This window comes from Haliaeetus leucocephalus, unplaced genomic scaffold, assembly GCF_000737465.1.
Source record: "Haliaeetus leucocephalus isolate CR32 unplaced genomic scaffold, Haliaeetus_leucocephalus-4.0 Scaffold206, whole genome shotgun sequence".
Taxonomy (NCBI): Eukaryota; Metazoa; Chordata; class Aves; order Accipitriformes; family Accipitridae; genus Haliaeetus; species Haliaeetus leucocephalus.
The window spans coordinates 3,691,898-3,700,461 of NW_010972642.1; the positions used below are offsets into that span (position 1 = coordinate 3,691,898).

The 8,564-nt window shown below is 42.9% G+C and overlaps 1 protein-coding gene across 1 annotated transcript in view; it reads right to left on the bottom strand.

The window, feature by feature from the left end:
• DERA (deoxyribose-phosphate aldolase (putative)) overlaps window positions 1–8,564 on the bottom strand; it is a 56,357-nt gene that overhangs the window by 47,527 nt on the left and 266 nt on the right. The gene's annotated exons all lie outside the window — the stretch shown is intronic.

The following is an 8,564-nucleotide window of genomic DNA, read 5'->3' on the forward strand; positions in this document are numbered from 1 at the left end:
GAGCATCTCATCTCTATGAGTCGTCTTCACTACTGTATTAAACTTGCATTTCCCTCGAGCACGTTGATTAAAAAAGGTTTAAATCTTTTTAAAAAGCTGATAGCCAAAATTACTAATTTTGTACAGAAATCTTATCCTCAATTTTTTTTCTTCCTACTTTATAGTTTTAATAGCAAAAAAAAAGTGCAGAGCTAAAGTATGTGTAAACACAAGCTTGTTTTCCTAATTAGACTTACAAAAAGCTCTGGAGAAACCAACTTAGGGTAAAGATGACTCAGTGGAAATGCAGGACAAATGCATGAAACACAGCTAAACTAAACCTTGTTCTGAGCACAGTAAGCCACCTTGCTACCACTTCCCTATTATCACATACAAGTAATTAAATGAGTGGTACCCACAAGGTCAAAATGTTGGCCAAAAGCAAAAAAGTAAATCAAAGAAGGAATTTCAAAGGTATCCTAAGGAATTTAAGGATTTTGCATCAGTCTTACTGTATGGTGACAAAGAAAAGGAGGAACTTGCAAAGTTGCAAACCAGTCAAACAACAAACCCTCATTACTTCTCTCCACTTTCAAAGCCACAGGCTTATTCACTCTGCCCCAAAAGCAAGAAGCTCAGCTGACATGTAGAAAGCAGGTAAGAAAAGCTATTGCTACAAAACCTATGGCTAGAACTTTCCTTCTTTTTGAATATCAATAAACGCAAACCCTAGAAATGCAGACAGCTGAAATATAAGCTAGTGAAACATCTACATCCTCTGCAGTTGCTTTAAGGTCAAGGCTCCTACGTGATCAGCAGAGAGCATACATCACTTCCCACGGGACCACTATAGGCAGTATTTGACAAAGTCCACAGGGGAGGAAAATACAAATAAATAAATGAAGGAAACACAAACTCTGTATTGTGATTCTCCTACTATGTGCCAAGTGCTTGGGTAGAATCATTTAATCACAGTCCAATTTATCAAGATAACTTTTGAACCCTACTGGGTGCACGGTGACCTTTCAGCCCCTTTAGAAAATGTGATAAAATCAAAAAAAGCAGTTTAGTGAGGAACTCGGCTTCTTGCTCTGTAATAAGGATCCTTTCAGTTACTCTAATCGAACCCATTCTTTCTACATTATGAAAGACAATCAAGAAATCCAACTAAATAATTAATTTATAAAAACTACAGCCTTCTATAGAAGAGTTTGGAAGAATATGAAGATGGTGTCCAGTCTGTTAGATATGGAAAATTCAGGTTTCAGATGAAAATTTAAGTGAAAGAACAGAAATTTCCCCATGAATAAGTTAACTCTTCATTACTTATTATTTGTAGAGGATTCAGCCCGATTCATCTTGTGCTAGACTTTGGCAGAAACATACATACAACTATCTTATCTGCCCCTACCTGACTTTTAAGCATAGCTTCTCAGAAGGTCTGAGTAATCTTTTCAGGAAATAGGGCACTGCATGCTAGATTAGCTTAAAGGAAATAGTCAAGTATAATACCATTTGGGGAAAAAAAAGAAAAAGAAAAAAGTAAATTCATAATCAATGGGAGAAAAGATGGGGAAGAACAGTGGAAGTGAAATAAGCTACTACGTTTGCTTTGCCCAAAGTCACCTGTGAAAGTTACCATATATCAGCTGATCAGCAATAGCTGATTGCATGTTTTTTGCAAATATGATGAAATTCATTGGCTTAAGCCCTTTTCACTGTGTAACACATTTTACTTTTTGTTTTCAATAACTCAAGACTAGTCATGAAGGTAGCCGACATGGCAACTCAGTAAGGTGTAATATCTAATTTTTTTGCTTGAGACGCAAGTTTCCTTGAAAGACCATGGAATTTGGATCTCCAAGTGTTTTTTCAAATGTGGGATATTGAACCACTGTGCACAGCACAGGCAGAAAACTTCAGAAAAAATCAAAATAATTTAAAAAAAAATCAGAACTCCATCCTGTCTGTAAAACTCAATGTGAAACATTACACAGTTTACTAAAGGAAATAAAATGGTGTAATAAAAAAAACGCACGGTGAGGAAGGACAAAGGTTCTGGTAATATGCAGCAGCAGATGGAGACTTCTATCTAACACAGACCTTTTATTCAAGCCCACTTCTCCATTAATTAAAGCAGTGGGCAAGTGAAAACAAATACGTCTCAGCACAATTGTCTCTAAATAGACTTTCAAAGTTTGCCATGTGAGGTCTCACCAAATCTTTAAATGTAAGTGTCTCTGTTCAGAAAAATCACTCACAATTCCAGCTTTTTTTTTTTCCTGCATTAAAAACCAGAATAAAACCATTATTTGAAATAGAACTGACTGCCTTTGGATTCTCCCCTTCCCCCACTCCCCCAAGCTTTATCATTTAGTATCTGGCTAAGGAAAACTATATTTAATTAGGCTCATTAACCTTGCAGTGTGAACACGTCTTTTTTTTTTTTTTTTTTTTAAATAAGTCATCTGCTAGTCATCTGCACAGTCATGTGGCTTCAGGGATAAAAGTAATTAAAGCAGTTACACTACAGCTAATTAGCCAATATTCTGTAATCACTCTTCAAGTTTACTTTTTTCTCTGAAGACATTTGAAAAAATCATACTTGAAATCTTAACAGGAAATTCATCTCCTCTCTTTGAAGAACATGAATCCAAAAATACCAAGCATTTCCTCAGAAAACAATAAATAAAACCACTTCATTAGTATAATTACATAAATATCTAAGATACCTAACACATTCCTCATAAAACAGACTAAGCTTTTCAGAAGCTTAAAAACCAATGTGTAGATGGCATCCCTTCAGATGGTGAAACAGAAAGCTCAAGAACGCCTGAGGCTGTAGTTTCACAAGCATTTTAAGGCAGCACTGTCCCCAAAAGAAGCTGCCCCCCCAACTGCTTATTTTGTCCTCTGTGCCAGAAAGAGCATGTGTGCTCCTGCTCTTACCACGAACACATGATAAAATGGGAAAGAAAAGCGATGAAAGCCGTTATTTCTGGAGAAGCGAGTGAAACGGTGCCCTGAACCTTTAGTGGAGAAATGAGCTGGACACAGGCTGACCCCAGCTGGCCACGCATAGCCAAGCAAAGCCACTGAAGAGAGAGAAAAGGCTTCAGGATCAGGTCTTGTTACAGTTGTCATGGTATGTAAAGGTTTGGGGGTTATTCAGTTTCTTAGAGACAGAAGCTGTAGTTATTTTCCCATAGTGACTCTTGCTATGAACCTATTTTATTTTCAGATGGGTCCTCCTTACATGAGAGAGGTTCAGTCTCCAAGTCATCACCATTCAGATACTCAAAGCAGGACACCAAGGCATGAGCCCTGAACTAGAAATCAGCTATATAATCTTGTGACATTACTGAAATCACACAACGTTGACCATGGATCACATGAAATGGATCACGGTATCCTCCAAAGCACTTTGAAAACCACTAACAAGCCTCTCCTCAGAAAGTGAGCTGCAGAACAACAGGAGCTTGGTTTCCTGCAGCTCCAAAGTCCTCTGCTGTTCCCTCTCTTCTTCCCTGGCTCCAGAGACCTCTCCTCACCCCAATAACCCAGCTGTCTTGTTATGGTCCATGGAGTAAAACATGATGTTGTTACATGTATAATGCCCCCCCCAAAAGATGTAATGAAAAGTCATGTAATTGCTGAGCTATGCCTACATTACCCTCAACCGAGGGACTAACTTGGTCATTCCACCCAGGGACTTACTTCTGAGACATCTATCTGTTCTTCAAATGTGATTAAAATTATCCAGCAGATTCAAAAGGCATTAGAAAGGAACAGTGAAGAAACAGAGCCACAGTACAGGCTAAAACCAGCTATTAATATATTAGAACAGAATTATGCCGTCTTGAAAAGGGATGCAACACTTCATTATCTAAATGCCACTTACCAACAGGCTAGCTCTCACATGTAAATGGCTCAGAAATACCAACTATAATTAAAAATATCAATTGAAACATAATGAATGTATTTCTGGCCCTTCAACTAGGGGCTGAGCAACATAGATAAATTACTTTTTTTTTAGAATCCGAGAACATACTTCGCAAAACAACTGTAACTATTCATTACTCAGAATACATATGCGTGTATATATATACGCACATACATAAACACACACAAGTAAAAAAACATATAATTTAAGAATAATTTGGGTTGAAAGATCTCTGAAGGCCATTTGTCCAACCTCCTGTGCAAAGTAGGGTCAGCTATGAGCTCAGACCAGGCTGCTAAGGGCTTTATTCAGTTGGGTTTTGAGAGTCCCCAAGGACGGAGACAACACAGCCTCTCTGGGCAACCTGCCCCACCACCAGACTGTCCTGGCATGAAAACGGTTTTCCTATATCCGAACTTCTCTGTTTCAAGACAAGCCTGTTGTCTCGCTTCATCCCATCATGCAATGCTATGAAGAGCCTGCCTGTTCTTTCTTCATAGACTCCCTGTACAGATGAGCAGGCTGCTGTTAGGACCCCCGGAGCCGCCCGCTCTCCAGGCTGAACCGGCCCAGCTCCCTCAGCCTCTCCTCACGGCTTTAAGTTAACTTTCTTAAGGGGTACTTACCTGCAGTGGGTTCAGTTTGGACCAGTGAGATTTGATAATTGATTTTCTTAAATACAGTGTTTAAAGTCTTGCATCAATGTTTTGGACCTTCAAATGTGGGTTCAGTATCTCACCTCAGTTGGTGCATGAAATAAAAAAGCCCCGGGGCTCTTTCGTATCATTTCTACGGTTACTGAAGGTGGCTGGTAAGTAATCACAGGATTATTCAGTTCGAAACTGACACAGAACATCACTTGTCCAACCTCCTGCCCAAAGCAGGGTCAGCTCTGAGCTCAGACCGGTCTGCTGAAGGATTATCCCATATGGTCCTGAGAGCCCTCGAGGATGGAGACTCCACAGCCTCTGGGCAACCTGTCCCACCACCTGACCGTCCTGCATGAAGAAGTTTTTCCTCGTGTCCAGTCCAAACCTCTCTGGTTTCCCTTCACGTCTGTTGTCTCTCAGCCTCTGGCCGTGCTTCCCTGTGAAGAACTTGGCTTCGTTTTCCTAATACGCTCCCTGTAGGTACAGGTGGGCTGCTGTTAGGACCCCCGGAGCCGCCCGCTCTCCAGGCTGAACCGGCCCAGCTCCCTCAGCCTCTCCTCACGGGGCAGCTGCTCCAGCCCCGGACCGTCGTGGCGGCCCTCTGCTGAACTCGCGACAGTTTATCCGTCTGTCTTCTATCGGAGAGCAGCAGAACTGGACGCGGTCTTCCAGGCAGGATCTAACAAGCGCTCGCGGCCCACCGGGCCCCGGGGCCTTTCGGCAGAGCTGCTCCCCAGGCAGGCGGGCAGGCAGGCCGGCCCCAGCCCGTGTGGCCGCCGGGGCTCGTCCTCCCCGGGGCAGGGCTCTGCCTTCGGCCCTGCTCAGCGTCACTGGGCTCCTGTGGACCCATTTCCTCGGCCAGTTTGTGTCCCTCTGATCTGCCTAATTTAGTGGCATTTGCAAACTTTATGAGCAAGCAGTCCATCGCCCCTTCCAGGTCACTGAAAAAAAATGTTAAACAGGATGGGTCCCAAGCTAGACCCCTTCATTACTGCACTTGGTACCAGCCTCAGAGTATTATCAACTGTGTTATCTGCTGGTTTTAAACATCCTACTTGCCATTTTCTGGGTCTACCCAAGGTTACTGAATGTCTGTCTTTCTGCATGACTTCTGAAGTTGTTGCATCAAAATTCCATCTGCAGGGAGCAGAAAACCCATGTGGTAGATGTCTGCATCCCCACAGTTAAACCAAAGGAGTATGCTACTAGCTTACACTACAAAACAGATGCTCATTGATGTGCTTTGCTATTTTTTTTGTGAAGTGGCATCTGATGCTTTTCTGAAAAGTAACAAAACATGAAGCACCTGGTCCATTATACTCTAGCATCCTTAGGAGCAGAGAAGGAGAGGCAGCCTCCTTTCAGCCCCTGCAGTCAGTGTGGTGAACCCTAATACCCAAAAATGACTCTGCAAACAGTCCCAGTGGAATGACAAGCTTGTAAAATTCCTTACCCACCTTCTTTACACAACCCTCTGATGGCAAATGTATCAGTGTATTAGACTAGTGACCCTCTGACTAGTTCATGCAAATCAGTGTCTTTTATCTGTGTTACATGTACGTGTTTTTTATTCCAAGTAAACACTTTGTTCTTCTACTAAGGAACAGTGATAAGAAGGAAGACAGACAGAATGAATTAAAGGCTTTTACAAAAATGTATTTATTTAAAAAAAAAATCACATGGGAAAGCATTATATGCCATGATTTGAGAAGAGTTTGGCTTGTCATTGATAAATAAATAGATGCTCTCTAATGGCAGCATCAGAAATTTACTCCTTAAATAATGACATTAGGTAGCAAGCACAGAAATAGGGAAAAAGGACTCAAATAATATATTTTTAAGTAAAATATATTTTACCACTAGGTGTCCCTGTTAGAAAACTGTAATCCTACAGAATGCTCTGTGAGATACAGGGCAAATAATCTGAATTACTGTTAAAGTTGCTGGCACAAACCTTCAAAAGCCAAAGTACCTAAGTCACAGAAGCAGTGTGTACTGTTAGCGACCATGAAAGATAAAGGCAAGGGTTTAACGTCCTTTTTGAGTACTGCTACCAGCTAAGATGCAGCAACTGACTTAAATATGACACTTAAAGTATTTCAGATGTGTATTTAGTGGGAAAAAATGGCAGGGAGATTCAGTTCTCCCTTTAAAGCAGCCAGCGTAAGGCAGCTGTTAGAAACAGCCACAGCAGGTATGCTGCTGTTTAACAGAAATACAGTCATGGCCACACCATTCCCCTACTATGCCTGCCCTCCACAGTTAATCCAGCTCATTTTGACCGCAACTGATTTAAACAAAGGTCACTGAAAAAGGATGGCAACAAGTACCTGCAGATAAGCTGAGGGCAGTGGCCCTTCCAGGTAAATCAGCTGCAGCTGGAAGAGGCCACATGGTGCAATCCTGAAGACATCCATCCCTCTGTGCTTTCCATCAATAATTTTGAGCATTAGTTGACTCTGCCCCTCCAGCAGGGGAGGGCTACTTATGGGAGGAAAAAGAGTCATAGAAAATATTTGGAACATACTCGAAGATTGTTTCAGTGGGTGCAAAAAAACAATGATTATGTTGTGCTCGTCAGCTGCACGTTGAATAATTTTCCCTTGACTATGGCTGTGCAGCAAGATCCAGCCAAATGTTAGTGAGGTTGCCTGTCTCTTCCAATTATTTGCCACTCAGCAGCATGGCCTTCCTTACACGTAAGCCTGTCTGTCAGACGACAACTGATAGGAACTGAACTGACTTCACATTCAAAGGTTCTGGACTCCCCACACATACTGACAATTAATTGTAGGATTAAATTGACAGTAAGAAAAAACACACACCTCATTTAAAGTAACTAGAGTGCATTTGCAAACTTCCATGCTAGCTTTATTTCTAACAGCCACTCTAGTTTTGCCACTATATTATTAACATGTTTGTTTCAGCAAAAAGATGCTATTCAGATGGCTACAGTTGAAACTCACCTGTCCCTGTGAGCAGCCCACAGATAAGCACATCAGAGAGCAAGCCGAGTGCCCAATTTTAGGAGTTACATGTCAGTCATTTCAGAGAATGAGTCAACTTTCAGTTGCCCACAGGCTAATCATTTAAACTGCACATTAGCTCCGTAAAAATGCCCATACTTGTGCTAGAGACAGGAGCATGGCCTCCTGAACTCTGCTCATGCTAACTTTGAGATCAACCTGTTCCACACCAGCTGTCCTTTGCTTCCCATCTTCCATGACACCACCCCTGTATTTCCTCCACTTAATTGTCCATCTACGCCTATTGACCTAATTATCACACCTTAGAGGCAGACTGTAGGAAGGGTAATCACCTGAATTCATTCTGCCACTGCAGTTGGGGTCCGCTGGGTGAAGAAGTCAGAAAGCTGTAGCCGTTTCTCCATCCCCACCCACAGCAATCAGCAGAAGAGGAGCTCCGGCGGGGAAGTGACAGAGAAACCCTTTCTTGGCTGCTCTCTGCCTTACCTGAGGCACAGCCACCTTTGAGGCCTGGAGACCACCTTCAAACACCTGGAAAATCCTTATCAGTCTTCAGAGAGCAAGCAACGAGGAGAACGATAAGGCGAGGTAAAGTCCTGAGTTTACAAATCAGAATCCAACTAGTAAAAAATGGTTTGAACCTCTTGGGGAGAAAGGAGTGGGGAGATTTACTCTGTGAGAACCAGAACGGTGCAGAAGAGGGGACCGGGCCCCGCTCTGTGACAGGACTGGGGCTGCCGAGTCCTGCCCGGCCTGTGCGCTGTCGCCCCGCTCGGGCCCTCTCAGGCCGAGGCCACGCACGATGGGCAAACCCCGACTTGTGTTTAACCCGAGCACCAAAGGGAAAATAAGCCTCCCGCAGGCCTCCCGGCTGAAGACAGCCCGAACAGTATGTCAGGAGCGTATGCTAAAGGATCTAAAGGAATCGTGAAGCTATTCCGGCTTTTCAGCAAAACACGGTTTTGCAGCGGCCTGGCGCGTACGCACCGCGGCGGCTCAGCCGGG